Raw genomic sequence first — 22054 nt, 5'->3', positions numbered from 1 at the left:
TTTACGAATTAGCTGCCTAAATATTTTGAAAACAGATATGTTTTTAGATGTCTCCTAAATTCCCCATAAGTGTCAGTAAGCAATAGCAATTGTTCTAAATCCTTACCCCATAAAGCTGCTTGATATGAAAAAAGATTTTGATAATGTTTTTTAAGTTTACATCATCTAACAGACAGAAAAACAAAATTCAGATGTGAGTTTTTCTTATGTCTGTTGGTTGCAAAAGAGAAAAGCTCAATTATATATTTGGAAGCTAAACTAAACAAAGCCTTAAAACAGAAGCAACCAAATTTAAACTTCACCCGCGCCTCCATTGGCAGCCAATGCAGTACTCGATAGGAGGGTGTTAAGTGATCATATTTCTTCAACCTAAAAATCAGCCTGACCACGGCATTTTGTACTATTCGTAATCGTTGCATATTCTTCTGGGAAATTGCCAAATAGGAAATATTGCAGTAATCAAGCTGGCTTAGTATAAGAGACTGTACCAAAACTCTAAATGATGATACATCAAAATATGCCCTAACAGAACGAAACTTCCAAAAAGTAAAGAATCCACCTGGTTCTTCATAATCAAGCCCTGGTCCAGTAGTTCTCCTTTAATCTTCGGACCGGGAGCAGCTTGGGGGTCTCCTCGGGCATGGGAGAGTACACCACCCTCTCCCCGACGTTACAACACTGAGCTAGTTGGAAGGCTCAGCAGAGGCTTTTGAATTTAATTTAATTTTACATTCTACCTTTTCTTTGGTCCTGCCAATTCTCCTTTAATCATTGGACTGGGAGTAGCCTTTGCGAAGTGACCAATAAGCGACCAAACTTCCATCTAAATAAGGCTACCCAATCCCTTCAAAACCTACTCTAAATCTCTACCCCAATAGTCTCCCCACAGTACCACCCCAATAAATCATGCCCCTTCACATCAGGTTACAGTGCTGGTAAGACACCTAACCACCGATAACCTAACCCCACTAAAACGCCCCCAGCCTCCACAATGAAGCTATTCTCACAAACACATACTCTGATCACCCTGCTGATAATCCTTCTCATAACCAGCTGGAAAGCAGTAACAAACAACCTCCTCCCAACACCCACTAGTTCAACCACGAACAAAACCCACCACCCAACCAGGATAATCTCAATGAACAGAAGCTCAAATCATCAGACCGGCATTCAACACTCCATCAATCTAGCATGGGGAAGAAGACCAACAAACCCCAAAACCAAATCTCACCCTCATCCTAGAACACTCATCTACCCCAAAATGACTCTCAACTCTCAAACAGAGCATACCATACTTACATGTGCCTACTTAAACATCAGAGCCTTAGGCCCCAAAACAGAACATATAAAAAACTGGATAAAAAACGAAAAACTAGACTGCCTCTTCCTCACAGAAACCTGGCTAACATCAGACACAGATCCCAGAATAACTGAAGTTTGCCCACAAGGATACAAAATAACAGTGGTCTACAAAGAGAAAAAAGAGAGGAGGAGGACTAGCAATCTTAATCAAAGAATCCCTAACCATAAATATACTTGAAAAAACATCCACCCCATACATGGACCTTTTAGCTTGGCAACTCTCATGCACCACACTAAAAGGTTCACTAAACTACATGCTCTGCTACATAACACCGGTAAACTGGACCACAGTAAAACCTGAATTTGAAGACTTCATATACCAACACTCACTAACAGCAGCCTACAACCTAATTCTAGGAGATCTAAACCTATACCTTGAAGACCAATGATCCAAACAAGTGCCTAACTTTCTTTCATTTCTCGACGCCTTATCATTCCAGATATTAGACCCTCAAACCACTCATGAAAAAGGTCACCAACTTGACATCGCAGCCTTTATGACCCTTCAACCATCTCTATCAGAAATTCATATATCTAATGGAATATGGTACTGATCCCTCTAGTCAGACCACTACACTTACTCCTTCAACATCAACTGTACCAAAAACAAAATCATACCAAGATCCAAACAATTAACCTACACCGCATGCAAACACATCGAGCCCACCAAATTCTGGACTAACAATCCAGGAATGCAATCCCAAGAACTTCATTTCACAATGGTGCAAACTGAGCTCTAACACCCTTGATGAACTAGGCCCATTACAAACCAAAACCATAACCAGCAGACGATCAGACCAATGGTTTGACAACGAACTACTCCTAATCAAAAGACAATGTAGACGACTAGAAAGAAAAAGGAGAAAAACTAACCTAGAGCATACGAAAACCGCCTAGAAAAAACTAAACAAACAATACAAACTACAATTCAAGGATAAGAGAAAAGCACACTACACCAACCTAATAGGCACAGAATCCCAAGACACCAAAAAACAATTTCAAATACTAAAAGATATAACTGACACAAAACCCTACCTGACCACTAACAATATCCCTCCCGCCTCAGCCACCCTCTTAGCAGAATACCTCAAGAACAAAATTACAGATGCCAGAGCTACCTTCAACGGTACCTCAACTCACCTAAAAGAAATTATAATACACCCCACAGAAAAAGAATCAACTGCTGCAGACAGAACCTGGTCCCACTTCCCCACTATACAATGGTCCAACCTCAACAAACTATACAGAAAGTACTGCCACACATCCTGTGACCTCAACCACTGCCCACCATATCTCTTAAAAACCTCCAGCACAAAATTTTGTGCCCTTCTCCTACAATGGATACAAACCATGCTCACCGATGGCCTTTTCCCATCTGACCTCAGTGAAATCATCATCACCCCGGTCCCAAAAGACCCTAAAGAAGCAATGGATCAACCTTCCAACTACAGATCCATTGCCTCAATACCTCTCTACATCAAACTAACAGAAGGGCTAGTAGCCAAACTTCTCACCAACTATCTGGAATACCACAAAATACTCCAACCCACGCAATCTGGCTTCAGAACTTTTTGATCAACCAAAGCCCTCCATGACAGACACACTACACCGAACACTAAAAAAAGTAGTAACATGGATGAAAGATCACAAATTGAAACTGAACCCAGGCAAAACAAAATTCCTCCTCCTTGACAATAACAAAGTCCCAACCATAACCAATATAGAAATTAACTCAATCAATTACCCCATTCAACCCATCCTAAAACTACTAGGAATGACGATAGACAGATGCTGCACCATGCAACCACAAATCAATAAAAAAAGAGAGAAATCATTTGCATCATGAGAAACTTAAGACAAGTTCGAAAATTCTTCGATAGAACACAATTCCTGCTCTTTGTACAATCCCTAGTCCTAGATCTACTAGACTACTGCAACATTCTCTATCTCCCTTGCCCAGCAACAATGACAAAACAAATACAAACAATCCATAACACAGCTCTAAGACTTATCTAATCATTGAGGGAACATGACCACATCACAGAAGCATACCTCAACTCACACTGGCTTCCAATTCCAGCAAGGATACTATTCAAATTCTACTGTCTACTATTTAAAACAATAAACGGCAACAGCCCAACCTACCTGAACAACAGCCTCATCAAAAAAACCTCAACTAGACATAGGAAAACCCACACTCCATTCACGCACCCTCCAATCAAAGAAGTTAAGTAAAAAAAACTATATGATGGCCTCCTAGCCACACAAGCAGCAAAACTAGATAACCAAATCTCAAATCTACTGATAACGACCCCAGACTACAAAAAATTCAAAAAAGAAATAAAGACTCTACTCTTCACGAAATCCCTGAAAATGACTTAATACCGCAAATTCCTTCCCAAATCCCAATAACTTCCCGATTCCTCTAAACAATCTGATCTTCTCTGTATCTCCCCTGGAAATTACCAGATACTGTATCTTCTTTTGTAATCCGTCTTTTGTAATTCTTTTGTAATCCACCTTGAACCGCAAGGTAATGGCGGAATAGAAATCTCTAATGTAATGCAATGTAATCTCCAAAACCTTAATGGTAGATTGAATAAGATTGCTGAATTTATTTATATGCAATGATGTTTTAGTATCAAATGGGCGAGGTGAAGCTACAAAATGCTTCATTTTTTCTGAGTTAAGCTTCAATCTAAATTCAGTCATCCATTGCTCCATTAGACCTAATACTTTAGGAATAACTTCAGAAAGAGAAATAGCAAATGGAATAATGATCATAAAATCATCTGCATAACTAAATAGCTTTATCCCCAGCTGGGTCAATTGTGTACCTAATGATGACATATAAACATTAAAGAGTAGCCAAAATGAACACCTGGTTTGGCAAAATCAAGCCAGGAGTCTCATCCTATTATTTTTTTTTAGAAAACTATTAAAGACACAACTATTTGACAAATATGTAACCCAAGCTTCCTAATGCTTTTTAAATACAACATGTATTGTGTACAATCTAGAAATTGATGTATCTTTTTAAGTGTATATTCGCTGGATGTTCAGCCTTATCTGCTGTGAACCGCCTAGAACCATTCGTGGTCTGGTGGTATATAAGAATAAATTATTATTATTCCAAATACCTGAAAGATCATTATTGAAACAAACTTGATAGGTGTGAGATATGAGAAAGCCCCAAAACCATTCTTGAATGATTTTTAAATTTTAATTGATTCCAAACTAAATTAAAATAATAAATGATATGATCGGACCAATTATCTTGACACCAGATAGCATCAGTTAGAGAGACAGAAGGATCTAAAGTCTCCTTTAAGGACATAGCTACCACATCTAAATGATGACCTTTTTGATGTGTTTGTGTAGGTAAAGGAAGACTATAATTAAGCAAAGATAAAAATCCTCAACATCTATAATATCCTTTTCATCTAAATGTAAATTTATGTCTCCTGCGATAATATTATAGAAATAAGTAATTGAGTTACGTAGAACAAATTCACAGAACTCTTCTCTAGCTTTTATCCAGCTTTTTGGTGGAATATAGAATAATATACAAGAAAGAGGATCCTTTAATTCCTTGTTAATAATTTTACAAGCTGAAATTTCCAAATAATTAGTCATTTGGCCAGACAACCAGATTATTTTATTTACTTATTTATTTAAAAAATTTCTACCCCAAACCATCTACCATTCTGGGAGGTTTACAATTCACATACATAATAAAAACACACACACATAAAAAAGATACCCCGTGTGCCTGAATGAAAGTAACTCTGGAAATAGGTGTTAGCTAAATGATTAAAGAAACAGAGGTCCTTCTATACTTTCATTGATAGACTTACAGTCCCGTTAAATCACTTCAAACCACATCGCAGAATCTCCTTGTGGTACCATCATTAAAATTAGTCAATACGCTGAGATCCAACAATTTCGCTGTCACTGCACCCTCTCTCTGGAATTCACTGCCTAATCATTTACGAATCGAAACCGTACTAAAGCAATTTAAAGCAAAATTAGAAACTTTCTTGTTCCAAGAAGCGTTTGGATAACAACTGTCCTTTTTAGGACTAAAACCAGTTTTATAGCTTTTTACCCTTACCTATTGTTTTTCCCTTAATTGTGCTCTTTTTCGTTAAGATTGTATTTCTCACCCTTCTTCCCTAATTGTTTGTAGTTAGTATATATGCTCGTATGTGTTTACTAACCCAACCTGGTCCTGGTTAGTAATTTAATTTTAATTTGTTCTTAAGACACTTTTTATTTCTGTACGCCGCTTAGAAATTTGATTAAGCGGTATAAATTTTTTAAATAAACTTGAAACGTTGACTTTTACAAAGCCACGGTAGTGGTGTATACTGGTGGGCTAGCGAGGTAAATGCTCTGACACTCATAGAAATCCTATGAGCATTGGAACAATTACCTTGCTAGCGCGTGGTATAAACATCTTTCACAGATTTGTAAAAGAAGCCCATAGTAAGCAACCAAGGGTGAGTACAAAAGAAATTGACTCCATTAAAATTAGTTTATCATGTCAGATCCATTATGCAGATGTTCCCAAGTCAGTGTTGTTCAAAGTTCTTTGTCAAAGTACTTATCTCAAAATAAAAATAAATGTATTTTAATGCTTAAGTAAATATACAGTGAAAACATAGCAATTGCCTAATGTAATATGCTCAGTGTAAAAAGTAAAAGTACTGTAACTACAATGAATTCAATTTCTGGTAATGTTTTATCCTTAAACTTTATCACTCTACCATCCATTTTTACTTTAGTAAAACTAAATTTTGAAAAGAACCTTCACTCATACGTGTTTGTTTGTGAATCATTATTATACCAGCAAGGCTAAAAGATGTTCAAGAACTGAACAGGCAGGAAGTGGATTGCTCAGTCTGAGTAAAAAGTTCCTTCAAATCAGGCCAGGCTACAATGTTACTGATGTATTCTGACTGGGTCTGCAGATATTGATCAAGCTAATCTCTGTCATCATCATCATCATCATTGTCATTGTGATCTGTGCTTGAAGCAGTGATGGACTAATTCATCTCTACCATCTCTTCATTGACATCATCATGCTGTCCAATTGCAGAGAAAGGTTTCACAAAGTTGGAATCATTGTCTGTTGTTCTAACAATTCTTCATCTGACTGCAGACTCTGTTTGAATATCTTTGAGAACTGATGCAAGAATACCAAATGTGTGGGAACCCTTCAGTTTTAAGGGCAGACAAGCTGACTTCTTCTCTAAAGATGCTATCAATATAGTGGACAGTCACCGCAATGGAAAAATTTCCATTTGGTGACTAAGGGCTCCTTTTACGAAGGTGCGCTAGGGTTTTTAGTGCACACACAAAATTACTGCATGCTATAGCGCGTGGTAGCTGAAAATCTACCGCCTCCTAAAAAGGAGGTGGTAGTGGCTAGCGCACAGGAATTTAATGAGCGCTATTGCACACAGTAAGGCCCTAGAGCACCTTTGTAAAAGGAGCCCTAAATGTCTGATTTTGTAGAGACATATATGTTAACAAAGAACTGCAATCTAATCTAATCTAATCTTCTGTTTCCGCGTCGCTCATACCTAGGTAGGCTCAAGGTGACTTAAAGAGGGGCGTGAGGAAGGAGAAGGGAGGAGGAGGGGTGGGAAAAGAGAATAGGAGGGTAGGAGGGGGAGGAAGGGGGAGGGGAGGAGAGGATACAGGTGATTAAATGTCAAATAGATGAGTTTTCAGTTTCTTCCCGAATATGGTGTAGTTAGGTTCCATCCTGGTCATTTCATTAAGGCCATTCCAAGTTTTTAAGCCTAGAAAGGTGATCATGGAGTAGAAAACACATTTGTATTGCAGATTTTTTGTGGAAGGGAGATTTAGAAGTATTCTGTTGAGGGTTCTGCTGGAAGTAGACGATGCCTTGGAGAAGAATTGGATGAGAGGAGCTGCAGAGTTTCCATAATGAATACGGTGAATGATGCATGCAGTTTTGAAGATTATTCGTGATGGAATAGGTAGCCACTGCAGTTGTCTGATGAAGTCTGTAATCAAGTCATATTTACTCAGGTTGAAGATTAGTCTGACAACGGTGTTTTGGATGAGTTGCATTTTGTGAATCAGAGTGGTGTTGATTCCCATGTAGATGGAGTTGCAGTAGTCCAGTTGTGGTAGTATCATCAGTTGTACAACTAAGGCAAAGTGGTGTTGGTGAAAGTATGGTCTGATTAGCCTTAGTTGTCTCAAGGTATAGAGGGATTTCTTTCGGAGACTGGAGATTTATGGTTCCATGGTAAGTGTGGAGTCCAGGATGCAACCTAGGATTTTGGAAGATTCTTCTACAGGGAGGGTCTTGCCCGATCAAAAAGTGATGCTTGTTAGTGCCATCTGTTAGGGTGTGTAGAAGTATAGAACTTTGGTTTTAGTTGAGTTTAATTTTAGTTTTTTAGTAGTTGCCCAGATTTGGATTCTTTCTATATTATGTGAGACTTTGTTGGTGATGTCCGAGTGATTATTGGTTATGGGAATAAGGAGAAAGATGTCATCTGCATAGGATAATATGCTCTCGTCTTCAAACTTGATGTTACCAAGAGAGCTCATGAAGAGATTGAATAGGATGGGGGAGAATGGGGAGCCCTGTGGCACACCACAGATGGGTTTCCAGGGGTTGGAGATCTCTCCATTCAGTTTGACGATATATTCCCTGTTTTGCAGGAAATCTGAGAACCATCTTAGCACTGTGCCTGTTATGCCAATTTCTGACAGTTTTGTTAGTTGTAGGTGGTGGTCTACTGAATCAAAGGCTGCTGAGATGTCAAATTGGAGGAGTATTGCTTGACTTCCTGTACTGAGTAGTTGTTTGGGTTTTGTGATCAAGATGAGGATGAGAAGTTCTGTGCTGTGCTGTTGATGGAATCCGAATTGGGATAGGTGGAGGCATGAGTGCTGTTCAATGTAGATTGTGAGCTGCTTGCACACATGGGTCTCGACGATTTTTGTCAGGATGGGTATGCCTGCGATGGGTCTATAATTTGAGGCTGAGGAGAGATCTGCCTTTGATGATTTTGGTATAGGGGTGAGCGCTATTTTACCCATTATTTCTGGCAAGTGGCCTTGATTTAGGGTGTTATTTAGGAAGTTGGTAATCCAGCTGGCAATCTGTTCTGGAACGGTAGTAAGGAGATAAGAGGGACAGTTGTCTAGGGGGTTGCAGCGCATGGACAATTTGGATAGTAGTTTTTTTTTTGTCTGGGATGGACAGGTTGTTGAATGAAGTCCAGATTTGATCTGCTTTGGCAGGTTCAGTGAGGAGTTGAGACGCATCGAGGGTGTGTGTCCCGGTGGTGAGAGCTTTGGTTACCTCAGACTGAACAATTATGATCTTGTTGAGAAAGAAATCTGCTAGTTCCTGAGCTGTGATGTTGGTGGGGTGTCCAGTGGATTCTTGTTTCAGTGGGGTTGTGAGTTGTCGCACCAGGTGAAATAGCTTTTTATTGTCCGTTTTGGTACCTAATTTGCTGACATAGTAGTTTTTCTTGGTCTCTGCTATGTTGGATTTGTATTTGTTTAGTGCTTTACACCATCGTGTTCTGAGTTCTTGTGTGTCACTTTTCCGCCTTTTTCTTTCCAGTCGCCTGCATAGTTGTTTGTCGGATCTCAGTGATTCGGTGAACCAGGCGGAATTATGATTTTGTTTTGTTTTGTGGGGATGGAGGGGGGTGAGAGTATTTAAAGTGTTGATGATGGTTTGGTTGCAGCTTGTTAGCATAGTTGTAGTGAAATCTGAAGGGAGAACTAAGGAATTCTAAAAGGATGTTGAAGATGAAATAATGAGGTAAATTGGAAACAACCACAGCGAAAGGACATCTCACTAATTTGGGTTCAGTCACAGGATGGCGGAAGCCTTCAATGTCATTCACATCAAAATATGTGTTTAAATACTTTGGCTCTCTTCATAACCTCCTGTTGCTATATTGTGTATTTAATTACTGTTGCTTGACTTTCTGTAATTCTTTTTATATGAAAAATAAAGACTATACAACAGTAAAAATTTCTTTTTTTTTTGTACTTATCCTTTTAATGCAGTGTCTCTAGCATGCTCCAATGGGAACTATTTTGCCCAAAAGGGTTTTTTCAAGGGTTTATGTGGGAGCTCTGCACAATACAAAAAATCATTTATAGTATATAATTATTGACACCCATAAGACTAAATTATAACTTCATAACAATACATTCTTAAATGGTCTATTCATGGTTAAATTCATCATAAACTTTATCCAAAACTTTTTTGTAGAACAATTTTTAAACACATAATTTTAAAACATATTCAATGTCTCTGTGAAACATACTCTGATACATTAATTACCTAAAGAGTTAAATATATATTAAGAAAATACTGTATACTTTCAATTAGCTAAATCACCAAAATAAATACATTCATTAGCACTAATTACCATTATAAACTTAAAATAATTGAATCAATACTATTAAAAATTAGATGAATTGAGGATATTGAAAACCAATTAGATCAAAAATATTGAAAACCAATTGATGTTTATCAATTGATTGAAATAACTGCCAAAATTTAATTATTAAGCTGTGATTATATGAATTGATCAGTTTATATTTAATGCTTACTTTTAACTAAATTACATAGATGAATATAATTCTTATCATTATTAGCTTTCAGCTGAAAGAACATAAGAAGTTGCCTCCGCTGAGTCAGACCAGAGGTCCATCGCGCCCAGCAGTCCGCTCCTGCAGCGGCCCATCAGGTCCATGACTTGTAAGGTGATCATTTGTCTAAAACCTTTAAACCCATTTATCCTTCTATTTATACCCTTTCATAATCCTATCTCTACCTTTACCTATATCCCTCAATCCCCGCATCCTTCAGGAATTTATCCAATCCTTTTTGAAACCACGTAATGTACTTTGTCCTATCACAACCTCCGGAAGCGCATTCCAGGTGCCCACCACCCTCTAAGTGAAAAAGAATTTCCTAGCATTGGTTCTAAACCTATCCCCTTTCAATTTCTCTGAGTGTCCCCTTGTTCTTGTGGTTCCCAATAGGCTGAAGAATCTGTCCCTCTCTACCTTCTCTATGCCCTTCATGATCTTGTAAGTCTCTATCATGTCTCCTCTGAGTCTCCGCTTCTCCAGGGAAAAGAGCCCCAGCCTTTCTAACCTATCTGCGTATGAAAGGTTTTCCATACCTTTTATCATTTTTGATGCTCTTCTCTGAACCCTCTCAAGTATCGCCATGTCCTTCTTAAGGTACGGTGACCAATATTGGACACAGTACTCCAGATGCGGGCGCACCATCGCACGATACAGCAGCATGATGACTTCCTTCGTCTTGATTGTAATACCCTTCTTAATAATACCCAACATTCTGTTTGCTTTCTTTGAGGCTGCTGCGCATTGTGCCGTTGACTTCATTGTTGTATCCACCAGCACACCCAAGTCTTTTTCAAGGTTACTTTCCCCTAGTACTAATCCCCCCATTTTGTAGCTGAACATCGGGTTCTTTTTCCCTATGTGCATGACCTTGCATTTCTCTACATTGAAGTTCATCTGCCATTTATTCGCCCATTCCTCCAGTTTGTTCAGGTCCCTTTGTAGGTCTTCACATTCCTCCGCAGTTCTAACCCTGCTACAGAGTTTAGTGTCATCCGCAAATTTTATAACTTCACACTTTGTCCCTGTTTCTAGATCATTAATAAATACATTGAACAGCAGCGATCCGAGTACTAATTAATATTTATCAGTTAATTAAAGTAACTTCCAAAATTCAATTACTAAACTTTAATTCTAGTATATAGCTAACCAAAACTTTATATTGTTCAGATCAATATATAACAACTTGTTGGTAATACTAATTAAAATCTTTAATTGAATAATATATAAACAATCTCAACTCAATTCATTCTCTGTAAATACAGCTCTAAAGGCTTTCTCTATTACTAAACATTAATGAATTGATTTACAGTTTAGTATCAGTGTTGAATCATTATATCGTTGCTAAAAAAAAGCATCCATGTAAACTGCACTAATAGCAATATTGATAATGGATGTAAAGATTATCCCAATCCATATGTCTTAAAGATCTTAAACTCATGAAAGCTATTTCGACCTTACTCAAATAAGCTTTCTAAGCTGTACCATTAATGTTGGGATAATCTTTATATCCATTATCGATATTGGTAGTGCAGTTTACATAGATGTTTTTTTTTAGCAATGAATGTATTTATTTAGGTGATTTAGCTAATTGAAAGTATACAGTATTTTCTTAATATATATTTAACTATTTAGGTAATTAATGTATTAGAGAGTATGGGGTCCTTATATCAAGCCATGCTAGCAGGGTTAGCGTGCCAGACATTTCATCACGCGCTAACCCCCGTGGCTGGCTAAAAAACTAACGCCTGCTCAATGCAGGCATTAGCGGCTATTGCGGCAGGCAGTATAATGCGCGGTATTACATGCGTTAAACCCCTACCGCAGCTTGATAAAAAGACCCCTATGTTTCACAGAGACATTGAATATGTTTTAAAATTATGTGTTTAAAAATTGTTTTACAAAAAAGTTTTGGATAAAGTTTATGATGAATTTAACCATGAATACACCATCTAAGAATGTATTGTTGTGAAGTTATAATCTAGTCTTATAAGTGTCAATAATTATATACTATAAATGATTTTTTGTATTGTGCAGAGCTCCCACATGAACCCCTGAAAAAGCCCTTTTGGATGAAATGGGTCCTGTCGGGGCATGCTAGAGACACTGCATTAAAAGGATAATTTAAAAAAAAAAAGAAATTTTTACTGTTGTATAGTCTTTATATATAAATATATATATATATATACTGTTGTATAGTCTTTATATATAAATATATATATATATATATATATATATATATATATATATATGTGAGTCTTTTTATATAAAAAGAATTACAGAAAGTCAAGCAACAGTAATTAAATGCACAATATAGCAACAGGAGGTTATGAAGAGAGCCAAAGTGTTTAAACATATTTTGATGTGAATGACATTGAAGGCTTCCGCCATCCTGTGATTGAACCCAAATTAGTGAGGTGTCCTTTCGCTGGGACTAAAGAATTCTCAACTATGTTCCAGAAGAGGTCTGGTCTTGTCTTTCCTCTAACTAGTTTTACTTCCTTGGTGGCTTTGTTGCTCAGGTTTGCTGTTGTGAAGTTTAGGCAAAAGTTTAGTAGGTAATGGTCAGTCTATGGCACCGGAGTCCATTTGACATTAGTAGTAATATTGGAGGGGGCAGAAGCAAGTATGTCAAGGGTGTGTCCTTTCTCGTGTGTGGGGCCTGAAGGTATGATTGTGATTTCACAATCTTCAAACAGTGTTTTGAGTTTGGAGACATCTTTGTTCTCGATGGATTCAAGAGGGAGGTTGATATCTCTGAGGATGAGCAGTTAGGCATAATGGCATGCCAGGTTCATTATTATTTCAGTTAATTTGGGGACAACGCTTGAAGGAGAGTTGGGAGGTCTGTATATTAGTAGGATTACAATGTTGCTTTGTGTGGAGTTGGACATGTCTTCGAGTTTGCAAGCAAGGTATTCTAGTTCTGGGTAGGTTGCAGAGTCTAATTCGGTGATGATATAAGAGCTTTTGTATATTATTGCTAGGCCACTTCCTCTCTTGTGCTTCCTTAGGAATTGAAGTATATTGTATCCTTGAGGGCAGAGGTGGAGAATTTCTGGGCTGTCTTGGTCTTTTAGCCAAGTTTCCACTACAAATGAGAGGTCAAGGTTGTTGGTTGTAATTAGGTCATTTAGGAGGAGTAATTTGTTTACTACTGATCTTGCATTGATATTGTGATCAGGCAGATAAGAAGCATGCCAAGGTCCCAGCTAAGCCCGGAGAAAAAGTTAAAAAGAAAACCCGGATGTGATTGTATAAAGGGTGTCCTAAGGGAAATAGGGATGATTCTCAGGTTGACCACCAGGGGGAGCCTGAAATCTCCAAGGACCTCCTGGATGACTAGGTCACCACAGGAGGAGCCCAAGAGCCCCAGGCAGGTCTGCTGACTCATGTAGAATAGGGTGTGCCCCTAGAGTACAAAAACCAGCAGCTGAGAGCAAACAGACAGGCAGGCTAGGGAGAAGGTTCAGACCTTTCCTCCCTGAGAGTCTCCTCGGGCCAAGCAAGGGTGATACAGCCTCACCTATGGAGGTGCAGGAGGCCGGAGAAATGCTGGAGGAAGTCTTTTCTGATTCTGATCTTCCTATGGAACTGGACAACCTGCCTGAAGAAATAAGTACTGGTGAAGAAGCCATGGAGGTTGGTCTTTCCACCAGCTGCAAGTCCCAACTGGATTGAAACAGTGAGTGTGTTTTCAGCTTGCTTTGTTTGAAAAAGACTGTTTGCTGAAGCTGAACCTTTTTGGGATTTTGTTTTTCTTTTCTTTACTGTTTTGCATTTTCTGTGAAGCTGATAGAGTCTGTTTTGGGAGAGGTTTGCTGTTACCTGGGAGGGCATTTCGAGGCTATATTATAGCAAGATAAAAAGCAAACCTGAGGCACTCTCTTTTTCCTGGCAGTGAATTGCATGGCTGCCAGAGGCTTCAGTTTGGAGTACTGTGAATAGGGTGTCCAGTGCCTTAAACCCTATTGGTTTTTTTTTGATGTACTGAATATCCTGCTTAGGAGCAGGCTGATTTAAATTCTGAGGTGAGCACAAACCTCAGAGGTGTGAAATAAGAAAAACATTTTGGACTTTATATTTGAACTGTTTATTGCTCTTACTTTTTGAGTTTGGACTGTTTGCAGTTTGATGGTCTACTTACCTGTTCTGTGGAACTCATAATTATCCTGACTTTTATGTTTTGGAAAGAATAAATCTGAGGCATTTTGATTTATTACCTTTTTTGGAACATTGTGATTTTTGTTTTCTATTTGGTGTCAGTTCAGGCCTGCAGAGTGACTCCAGGCCGGGTCACACGCCATTGCTATTTATTATTGTAACCACTAGAGGTGCTGTGGAGTCCCGGGTGGACCACAGTGGTGGTCACATAATTGGTATCAGGAGTGGGATATTGCACCTCCTGCAGGCGACACCAGGGAACTGCAATTGGAAAAAAAAAAAAAAGTTTTTCTTTTGCTTTGCCATTTTTGGACTTGCTTATCCTTGATGTTGATATTGTAATTGTTGGACTATTTACCAATTGTTTTGTTTGGAGTGGTATACTTTTGGAGTACTTTATCTGGAGTTTCCTGTGATCGAACCGGAGGAGGTGTCTACAAGGACCAAACCGGAAGGAGGAAACCAGGATAAAGACAGCAGCATATCCTGTGGAGGAGTGCAGCGAGGAGCTCAGTTCGAGTTCGGAGGTGGAGAGAACCAAACCAGAGTTCCAGAGGGACCCGAGAAATGAGCCGAAACCCAGTTCCAGTCCGGTGACAGCATGGGCGGTGCACCCATTCAGCACAGACGTGCAGATTCATCAGTGCCTCCGGTAAGAGTACCCGGGGTAGCTGGTGAGGATTAGGTAGTGCTGGTTGGGGAGGACTGGAGACTGGGGGAGGTTATAAAGAGGGGAACTCTCTCAATACAGCCACACTTGGGTTCCTTTTCTTTTTGTTTACCTTTCAGGACTTCGCTTTGGAGCAAGCCCAGTTATTGGCAGCGATGGCCGAGGAGGACCAGAGACAGGCCAAGGAACTGGAGGAAATTTTAAGGACCAATGAGGCTCGTTGGCAAAACCGCCAGGACGCTATGATACAGCAATACGGAGAATTAATGTCATCCGCGCAGGAACAGACCAGAGTGTTTGCACAGCTACTCCAACGGAATACTACAATACCGGCTTGTCAGGTGCCTCCAAGGGAAACTTCTCCAGCTCCGGTAGGACTTAATATGTTGACACATTTAAACTGGTTTAAGACTGTGCCCAGAGATGACCCTGAAGTTTTTCTCAGTCCTGAGATGCTAGGACGGGGCTTAGAAGTTATGGACACCTTTCTTGGCGCCCAGGAACTCTCAGGGGTAGGCCCTAGTTTAAGTCCGGTGCAAGCACACACACCTAGGCAGAACCCGGGGGGGTTAGGTGTAATTGGGAATAGGAACCCCCCTGTTAAAGTTGCCTCTATTCCTTTATCTCGGCCTAGCGCTCTGAGAAGTAAGAGGAAATGTTGTAGGTGTGGTCGGTTAGGACATACACAAGATTTTTATAGAGTAGTAAACCTATCCAGCCGGAGGGTCAGGGGTGATACTAGGGGGAACAAAATAAGTATTCCTGGGCAAGGGCTGAAAAATGCATGCACTACGCCAGTGTCCGTAGGCGGACACGAAACGATAGCACTGATCAACACCGGGGCCGATCAGTCGATGATGTCAGTACGCTTCTGGGAAAAGGTGTTCCCTGGGGAGGAAAAAACCTCCAATGGGGAAAGAGTGGTTATTAAATGTATACATGGGGATATTTTTTTATTTTTTTATTTACCACTTATATCCTACGTGGTTTACATTCAGGTACTTTATCATATTTCCCTATCTGTCCCGGTGGGCTCAAACTCTATCTAGTATACCTGGGGCAATGAGGGGATTAAGTGACTTGCCCAGGGTCACAAAGATCAGTGATGGATTTGAACCCACCACCTCAGGGTGCTGAGGCTGTAGTTCTATCCACTGCGCCACACATTCCCAAGATAAAGGAATAGAGGCAACTTTAACAGGGGGTTTCCTATTCCCAATTACACCTAACCCCCCCGGGTTCTGCCTAGGTGTGTGTGCTTGCACCGGACTTAAACTAGGGCCTACACTATGCACTTAGGCCAACCACAATCCTACACCAAGATAGGGTTTATCAAGTTTCCGTAGCTCTGGTACCCGGTGCCCCGTATGACCTGATTCTGGGTCAGGACTGGCCAGGGTTGAGAGAGTGTCTGGGTACTAAACAGGGGCTTGTCAATAATCGGTCTCAGGGTTTACCTACTGTAGGTCCTGAGGCAGAACTGGGGAAGGTGTTCTCTTTTCAGGAGGGAGTTGTGGAAAGGCCTACTCAAAAACAGGCAAGAGCCTCAAGGGCTCAGAAAAGAAGGCAGCAGCAACAACGCACTCAGGCCTTGCGAAAAGTTGGTCAGACACAAGAGTTCCCAGGTGTGACAAACGGACGTCTTTCCCAAGGTTTGCCACAGGGAAATTAAGGAAAGTATATAAACCCCAGTGCAGAAGGGCTGACCAGGTCAGTGCCCAGGACAATAAATTAGCTGACTAACTGGTGAGTGACAATGAAATGGAAATAGAGCAGGAAGGCTTAGACTTACCTGAAGCAGTTCTAGAGCCAGGCAGGAAGAAGCTGCCTTGCTATTTTCCATTGCCTGTGAGGCAGAAAGCTCACAAGCAGTTTCCCCTCAGAGAAACGGCATGGGCTGAGGAAGGAATTCCCTTCCCCCATCCAAAGCCAAGGGGGAGTGGTTCTTCCCCTCAGCTTAAAGCCAGGCTCGTTAGAGAGCAGAGGGAGGAAGGAGGAGGTGCAGAACGAGGCTTGGCAGTAGAGCAGAGGCAGGACGGGGCTGAGCAGTTCCTCAGCACTGACGGAAATGACGGAGGAACAGGCTGGTAATTTGGCCACTGAATTCCTTCCCCCAGAACCCATGGTGTTGGAGGAAAGTGGGGCTATACAGGAAAGCTGGCCAGAGGAGATGGAGAGCTGAATATCCTGGAAAAGGTCTGTGAACAGAGGTCTTGTTTAGGCTGTATTTTGCTGTTTGCTCTTTGAGCTAATGACTGTGGGAGTTACTAGGGAAATAATCCTGTACGGCAATTTCACATGCTGTTTTGCTGAAGTGTGGAAAGGATACAGTAATCTCCTCTGCAGGTTATGTGCACAGCTGAACCAAACGCCAGGCTGTAATGCTGGCTAGTTTTAAAGCCCAGAATTTCCTGACTTCCACACTCCGTGAAAGTGCCCAGCTGTAAAGGAATTGCCATAGCAACTAACTAATTCAATTAGTCTGCCTGCCTCGTAGGAAGAGTGAAATTAACCCTCTCAGGGAAAAGCCTGCTTGCGACTAGGGAGAAAGTCCAGCCCAGCTGGAGAGATTAAGAGCACTGTAGGACAGCACAGAATATTTCTCAATCATGAACAAGAATGTCTCTCCTGTAAAGCTACAATGGAGAGTTATTGGTGCTGTTTCACCTCCTAGCCTCATGGAATATTAATGACTGTATGTGATTTACCAACCCAGTCCAGAGTTGATTACTGGGTGACTAAGAGTGAAATGAACTTTATCTGTTGTTTTTGTATGAGGTGCATGCTCCCAGGAAAACCTGGAGCGGCACAGTAATTCGACGGCCGGTGGCCGAATAAAAGCTTATGTTTTCAACAAGGCCATTCTGACAAAGTGTGATTTTTTTTAAAATCCTTGGAGAATAAGCTGAGTGGGGCATTTGCCAGTGACTACCAAGTTGAAAGGTTACCCTAATTCTAAAGGGACCACGCCAGTAGCAAGCTTCATGTCACTACCCGACGGCTCAAGGTGTTCTCAGAGAGCGTGGGTGTGACACAGGGCTGCCTCAAGAGATAGTGGATACCTTTCCCACATTTCTTAGGGAACAACGTGCTGACCCGTCTTTACAGGATCTGTGGCAACAGGCTACAGGGCCACAATCTGGAAAAGCCAGATTGAGGATTAGAAGGGGTCTTCTTTATAAGGTAGAAACATGCCCAGAACTGCTAGGGGAAAAGAATGAACAATTGGTGGTCCCGAAGATGTTTCAGAAGATCATTCTGCAATTGGCTCATGATTCCCCATTAGCTGGAAACAAGGGGATACTAGCGACCCAGACCCAGATTTTGGGCAGGTTCTTCTGGCCGAGGTTAAGACAGGAGGTAGATGAGTTTTGTAAGTCTTGTCCCATCTGTCAACAGCTGACCATGGATAAGCCGCCTCGAGCATCCCTAATTCCAATTCCCGTGGTAGATGAACCCCTCAAGAGATTAGCCATGGACTTAGTAGGTCTATTGGAAAGAACTGTAAGGGGGTATAATTTTATCTTTGTGGTGATGGATGTTGCCACAAGATTTCCCTGGGCTTTCCCTCTTCGGAAAACATCTTCTAAAGCACTAATGAAAGAGTTAATGGGATTATTTTGTAGCATTGGTTTCCCCAGGGAGGTACTGTCTGATCGTGGGAGTAACTTTCTATCTAGGGAGATGGAAGGATTTTGGAGAGAGCTGGGAATAAGACATATTAAAACCTCTGCCTATCATCCGCAGGCAAATGGCCTAGTAGAGCGTTTTAACCAGACTCTCAAACATATGTTAAAGAAGGGTCTAAAAGGGAATATGAGGGACTGGGACCTGTTTATTCCCTATGTTTTATTCGCTGCCAGGGAAAGAGTCCAGGATTCTTTGGGGGTCAGTCCCTTCGAGATGTTGTATGGACGCGCTCCCAGAGGGCTTCTTGATATAGTAAAGTAGGGTTGGGACCCACCGAATGAGACTGAATTGGATGTGTTATCTCATTTGACCCAACTTAAACAGAGGCTGGCTCAAGTTGCTGGACTGGAGAGGGAAAATTTAGAGTTTGCTCAAAGAAAACAGAAGACCTATTATGACAGGAAGGCTAAAGAACGCCAGTTTGAAGTCGGTGATCGGGTACTGATACTGGTACCATCTGACCCGCATAAGTTCCTGGCTCACTGGAAAGGGCCAGCCACTGTGGTAGAGAAAGTAGGCCCTGTAAATTATAGGGTGAAAGATGAAAAGAAACACGTTCAGACTTATCACGTTACTCTGCTTAAGCCCTGGAAGGATAGGGAAACGTTAGCACTGGTTGCTCAGCGGTGTCAGGAGGACGATTTGGGCCCCCAAATAGCCGATCTAGGGCAGGAAGAGAAGGTTAATGTAGGCCCGGAGCTCTCGGTAACCCAGGCACAGCAGGTACAGGCCCTAGTGGGAAAGTTTTCGGATGTGTTTTCACACATTCCGGGCCATACGAAAGGAATCGCCCACGACATCATAACCGCCCCAGGTAGAATAGTGAGGGTACGACCTTACCGATTGTCTGAAGAGAAAAAAAATTGATTAATGGTTTAGTCCAGGAAATGCTGGCACTGGGAGTCATCGAACCCTCACAGAGTCCCTGGTGCAGCCCAATCGTGATTGTCCCGAAGTCAGATGGGTCTCCCCGTTTTTGCATTGATTTTCGGCAGGTCAATGAAGTTTCACAATTTGATGCATTTCCCATGCCGAGGGTGGATGAGCTGTTGGACTGTCTTGGGCAGGCGCAGTATTTGTCGACCATTGACCTTACTAAAGGGTATTGGCAGATTCCCCTAACAGCTGTGGCCAAACCCAAAACAGCATTTAGCACCCCCTATGGGTTCTACCAATTTACCCGTATGCCTTTCGGACTTCACAGGGCTGCTGTGAATTGTCAGCATGCAGTTAACGAGGTCCTAAGGGGACACCATGCCTACGCAGAGGTCTACCTTGACAATATTGTCATATATTCTTCATCGTGGGCTCAACACCTAGAACATGTTTCAGCAGTACTAGAATCTCTCAGAAGGGCAGGATTTACTATAAATCCAAAGAAATGTTTCCTGGGGCAACATGAAGTGAAATACTTAGGATACACGGTAGGGCGAGGGAAAATTAGGCCCCTGGTGGATAAGGTCCAGTGTATCCAGGACTATCCACGTCCTACTTCAAAGAAGCAGTTGCGGGGATTTCTGGGACTTCTTGGGTACTATAGGAGGTTTATCCCGGATTTTGCCACTAGAGCTACCCCGTTAACCAACATGTTAAAAAAGGAGGGTCCTGACAAATTACCCTGGGGGGTCTAGCAGTACGGAGGCTTTTCAGTTCCTGAAGGGGAGTCTCTGTAAGCAACCTGTCTTGACTGCTGTTGATTTCAATAAACCTTTCACTCTGCAGATGGATGCTTCCGGGTGTGGTTTAGGGGCCATCCTTAGTCAGGAGAAGCAGGGCTTTGAACACCCCGTTCTATATTTAAGTAGGAAATTGCATCCTAATGAAAGAAACTACGCAGTAGTAGAGTTAGAATGTTTGGCTGCTAAGTGGGCGATGCAGACCCTAGTGCACTACCTGGAAGAGCATACTTTTACATTAGTAACTGATCATGCTGCATTGAAATGGTTGAGCACTATGAGAAACAATAATGCGCGGCTCACTCAGTGATATCTTGCACTGCAAACCTTCCGATTCACAGTGGTACACTGACCAGGCAGTTTAAATACTAATGTTGACATTCTTTCACGTATCCCGGAAAACACCTCTGCTTATCAGGGTAAGCAGCATTTAAGGGTGGGGGTATGTGACCAGGCAGATAAGAAGCATGCCAAGGTCCCAGCTAAGCCCGGAGAAAAAGTTAAAAAGAAAACCCGGATGGGATTGTATAAAGGGTGTCCTAAGGGAAATAGGGATGATTCTCAGGTTGACCACCAGGGGGAGCCTGAAATCTCCAAGGACCTCCTGGATGAACAGTATCTAGGTCACCACAGGAGGAGCCCAAGAGCCCCAGGCAGGTCTGCTGACTCATGTAGAATAGGGTGTGCCCCTAGAGTGCAAAAACCAGCAGCTGAGAGCAAACAGACAGGCAGGCTAGGGAGAAGGTTCAGACCTTTCCTCCATGAGAGTCTCCTCGGGCCAAGCAAGGGTGATATAGCCTCACCTATGGAGGTGCAGGAGGCCGGAGAAATGCTGGAGGAAGTCTTTTCTGATTCTGATCTTCCTATGGAACTGGACAACCTGCCTGAAGAAATAAGTACTGGTGAAGAAGCCATGGAGGTTGGTCTTTCCACCAGCTGCAAGTCCCAACTGGATTGAAACAGTGAGTGTGTTTTCAGCTTGCTTTGTTTGAAAAAGACTGTTTGCTGAAGCTGAACCTTTTTGGGATTTTGTTTTTCTTTTCTTTACTGTTTTGCATTTTCTGTGAAGCTGATAGAGTCTGTTTTGGGAGAGGTTTGCTGTTACCTGGGAGGGCATTTCGAGGCTATATTATAGCAAGATAAAAAGCAAACCTGAGGCACTCTCTTTTTCCTGGCAGTGAATTGCATGGCTGCCAGAGGCTTCAGTTTGGAGTACTGTGAATAGGGTGTCCAGTGCCTTAAACCCTATTGGTTTTTTTTTGATGTACTGAATATCCTGCTTAGGAGCAGGCTGATTTAAATTCTGAGATGAGCACAAACCTCAGAGGTGTGAAATAAGAAAAACATTTTGGACTTTATATTTGAACTGTTTATTGCTCTTACTTTTTGAGTTTGGACTGTTTGCAGTTTGATGGTCTACTTACCTGTTCTGTGGAACTCATAATTATCCTGACTTTTATGTTTTGGAAAGAATAAATCTGAGGCATTTTGATTTATTACCTTTTTTGGAACATTGTGATTTTTGTTTTCTATTTGGTGTCAGTTCAGGCCTGCAGAGTGACTCCAGGCCAGGTCACACGCCATTGCTATTTATTATTGTAACCACTAGAGGTGCTGTGGAGTCCCGGGCGGACCACAGTGGTGGTCACAATATACATGCAATGAATGGAGGTGGGGGGATTTCCTATTATTTGATGTTGTTGATGGAATTGCAGATTGTGATTCGTATGAGATTTGATGAGGGGTTGTTTTCTCTGTTTTTTGGTAAAATGGTAAAATTGACATCGGAAAGGGGAAACCAATTAAGACTGGAACCATG

General features: G+C 41.3%; 1 protein-coding gene across 1 annotated transcript in view; it reads left to right on the top strand.

Annotated features, from left to right (window-relative positions):
* The first annotated feature begins 17008 nt into the window (after nucleotides 1-17008).
* Nucleotides 17009-22054, top strand: part of LOC117346012 (vomeronasal type-2 receptor 26-like) — a 79927-nt gene continuing 74881 nt past the window's right edge. The window contains exon 1 of the mRNA XM_033915209.1: nucleotides 17009-17065. The gene's annotated coding sequence lies outside the window, so the exon portion shown is untranslated. The remainder of the gene's footprint in view (nucleotides 17066-22054) is intronic.

The sequence above is a fragment of the Geotrypetes seraphini genome, chromosome 12, assembly GCF_902459505.1.
Source record: "Geotrypetes seraphini chromosome 12, aGeoSer1.1, whole genome shotgun sequence".
Lineage (NCBI taxonomy): Eukaryota > Metazoa > Chordata > Amphibia > Gymnophiona > Dermophiidae > Geotrypetes > Geotrypetes seraphini.
This window is presented reverse-complemented; position numbering and strand designations above follow the sequence as displayed.